This window comes from Acanthisitta chloris, unplaced genomic scaffold (assembly GCF_000695815.1).
Source record: "Acanthisitta chloris isolate BGI_N310 unplaced genomic scaffold, ASM69581v1 scaffold35783, whole genome shotgun sequence".
Lineage (NCBI taxonomy): Eukaryota > Metazoa > Chordata > Aves > Passeriformes > Acanthisittidae > Acanthisitta > Acanthisitta chloris.
This window is the reverse complement of record NW_008666090.1, coordinates 33,518-37,081: the sequence shown is the minus strand read 5'-3', so window position 1 is coordinate 37,081 and position 3,564 is coordinate 33,518. Positions and strand designations below refer to the sequence as shown.

Below are 3,564 nucleotides of genomic sequence, written 5' to 3'. Positions count from 1 at the left end.
GTTCCTGAAGCACCCAGATGTGCGGCTGAGCTGGGGACAAGCCAGGAGAGGACAGGCAGCAGTGTGTGACCAGTAAGATGAAGTGACTGAAGCCTCGGTGGAAAAGGTTGTGCAGAGGCAGTGGAGATTGGGTTGGTGTGAAAGCTGAAGGCACTGCCTGAGTCTTATCACAGCTCAGCTGGGGCACAGCAGCTTGTCATGTCATAGTAATGCAAAACAAACCTTTGACCAGACAGGAATAATTTTATTTCAAGCAGCAGGGAATGTCCTTGTAACCTGGAAGCAAGGAGGAGAGAGGATGTGTAAATAAAGGGTATTTTTGGAGCTGTCTGGCTTTGTGATGTTTGACGTTTCTAGCTAATGATCACCCTTCTTCCTCAGCAGTAAGCACTGAAGATAGGCTTCCCTAGAAGATATTTTTGTAACAAAACCTCTTGTTCTTTAATTTTATAGGTGCTCTGTGAGGGTGGAGCTGAGCCAAAAGGTCACCACAGCCATCTTTATCAGGGTAGGACTTCATCTTTCTGCAGTAAGGACTTGGAAATAGTCCCACAGGTACATTGTGAATATATATAGTAACCAGTAACTGCCACTCATATTTCACAAGTAGAACATTACTCTGCAGTTATAAGTTGGCATTGCTGTGACACGAACAGACATGAATGTGACTTCTTGTTTATGCTGTAATTTCTTCAGATTCAATTTTTTAATGTGACTAATCACTGCTGGGAAGCAGTGTGGGAATGATGTACTTCAAAGACAGTAACACCAGAGGGAGCAGGATTTACCAGTTAGTATAAGAAGTTTTTCAGCCGAGATTTAAGTCAGGAATCCAATCTGTTTATAATTTCCATGCTGTGCATATTGGCAAGCTTCCAAAGAAGTGAGCTGTAAACATAGATATTTTTCCTATGACTAGTTCTGATTTTTGTGTATGGTTTTCTATACGTCAGAGACATGGGAGCGTGGAATATGGAAGGGGGCACATTCTAGGGTGATGTTAGAATAGAGTCAACCCCCGCAGCTCTGAGAAAATGCCTGATTTTAATCAAATTGCTGATATTAACTGGAAAAAAACCCCATTCACTGCCAGTAGACCTTTTAATATGTAAAAAAACCCCCTTATTTCTGAACAGGCAGTTTGTTGGTTTTTTTTTTTTTTAATGCTATATATGGGCAAATAGAAGGTTATGTTAAGTATGATGATCTACTAAAGTTAAGGGCTATGCACAGTAAAATGCAGTCTAAATGTTAATGCTGAAAAAATAAGCTGTAATAGAAAAAGAGCATACAGTCTTACTGTCTTCACTAACAGGTTTGACTCCAGGCTGCTTCATATGGACAGAGCTTGCAGAGTCAGATGCAGGTTTGCTGTGCCTTAGACTAGCATCAGTTTTGTCATCTGCTGGAGTGTGGCAGGAACATTCTTTGCTATGGCTTAAAAAAACCTGTTGGGAGCTAATCAAGAAGATTATAGCTTCTAAGGATGTTACAATTTATTTTGTTAGAAGAAATACCTGCAGTTTTGCATGAATGTGCTGTATCCTTGTTAATGCTTGCAAATGACCAGCTTCTCATTTTCTTTTGGCTCACCTTGAAAAACACAAGGTAATAGTAATGTATTACTTGCTAGGCAATTATAATTGTTTTCAGATGCATATTAAATCCTCTGTAAAAAAAGGTGGTGATGATGGCATAAGCTGCTTTGAGCAGTAAAGTCACTGTGCACTGGAAGGAGGAGCTGGAAAGCATGAAGAGAACTCACTGGTGAAGAGGCACCCAGCATTTACATCCAAAGTTCTTTCAGTCAGAGGAGAGGTTGAACAGTGGAGCATCTGAGTCCGTGTGGATAATGAATTTCAGCCCTGAGTTACATGTTTCAGAGTCTTCAGGCAATGGCGAAGGTTTGCTCTCTTAGGACAAAATTAATCTTCCTTTAGTATTAAATAATTTCTAAATAGTTTTACAGCTGCTATCATGTGTCAGGCTTATTTGCAGGACTTGAAATACTCTACAAGCGAATGGGTTTTTTTGGCTGATTTTCTTAATTTAGAGAAGCTCTTCCTCAGCAACAGCCCGAAAATCTGTTTACAATTAAGCCCATCTTTTGGCACTAAATGAGTAAGCAATCTTGCAGTTTTTCGTTTGTACCATTTCCCACTTAAATATAATTAGCCTTATCTACAGTTGTCAGCACTGATAGCAGGTTGTTGCCTACCTTTGAAGCTCAGTTGTTTGTGGAGGGAAAAGGAATGAAGTCATCTGCACCATCAGTTGTCTGCTTCTTGCTATGTCTGCAAGCAATGAGACAGGGTAGAAAGCACTGACATTTGGAGAAGCCCCAAACAGACCTGTCTCATCCAAGAGTCCAACCTCAAATTGCTGCTTGAGAATGGAGCATACTTTGGAGCCTGGCATGTGGGCCTCAACTGTGTGTGCACCAAGAGCCCATCTGTGGCCTGAGGTGACCTTGAAGTAGTGATTTGCTTGATAGATTTCACCATGATATTTTAAATTTAGATACATGTGGAAGCAGCTGTTTACAGAGTGATTTTCCAGGTGTCTTTAATAGCACAGGCAGGCAGAGAAGAGGAGACAGGCTGTAACCCTTCCTTGTGTCATCAGCTTGTGCACTGTATTCTGGTAGGTCAGAAAAATGCTATCTTAATCACATGTTGACAGAATCTAGTTATGATACTTTGTCTCACAAGCTTTATTCCTCTGTAGCAATGTGTGGATCTGTAAGAATGGAACCAAACAAGGGAACAGTAGTCTACCTTGATTTCTTGGAAGTACCCATTGCTGTATGCTCTGAAAAAATACATTTGCCTCCACCCAGTCTTTGGAATGAGAGGTGACTTTGCTTTGGAGCAGCTACATCACACCCCAGTTCCACACCTCCCCTAGAGAAGCCCCATAGCGAAGGGAATGCTGTCACCTCTAAGTGTGGAGTGGAAGAACACTGAGGGTTTTTTTTCTGGAGTTCATGTGATCAAACCAAGCATTCACATACATGCACAAGTCACACCATGACCTGATTTACCACAATAAAGGCTATGGTTTTTATTCTTTACATTACACAGACTCGGCCTATTGTTGGTTCCACTTAATTCTTCTGCATGAGAAGTCTGCAAATTTGGAGCTGGAAGAAGGACTCACATTTTTAGTCCCTGTTTTTAGTTAGGCTGTCAGGCAACTGGAGGACTTCTGTTCTATGGTGAACAAAGGAGACTGCAGCATATCAGTTTGATCAGAATTTGAGTCCTAAAGGCACTGGATGAGTAATAGGTATTTGTTTCCTCTTCTGACCTGAAAAAAAGTCCTCCCTTTGAGCTCATGTGAGAGCTGGCTTGAGTCCCCTATGACTGGATATGAAATCCAGAGTGAGTGAGAAACTGATAACCCTGGTACATGTGCAAGTAACTTTTCTTTTATAGGTCAGGCCTGTGTTTTTGTATTTTCTTGATGAAGAGTTTTTAGGAAGCTTATTTAATAAAGAATTCAGTCTAACTTGTGGAGAAAAATTCCATCGTGGTCTATTTTGTCTAGAAGGACCTTTTTTTC

General features: G+C 40.9%; 1 protein-coding gene across 1 annotated transcript in view; it reads left to right on the top strand.

Moving 5' to 3' along the window:
• The first annotated feature begins 406 nt into the window (after positions 1–406).
• P4HA2 (prolyl 4-hydroxylase, alpha polypeptide II) overlaps positions 407–3,564 on the top strand; it is a 26,056-nt gene continuing 22,898 nt past the window's right edge. Inside the window, exon 1 of the mRNA XM_009071972.1 lies at positions 407–555. The gene's annotated coding sequence lies outside the window, so the exon portion shown is untranslated. The remainder of the gene's footprint in view (positions 556–3,564) is intronic.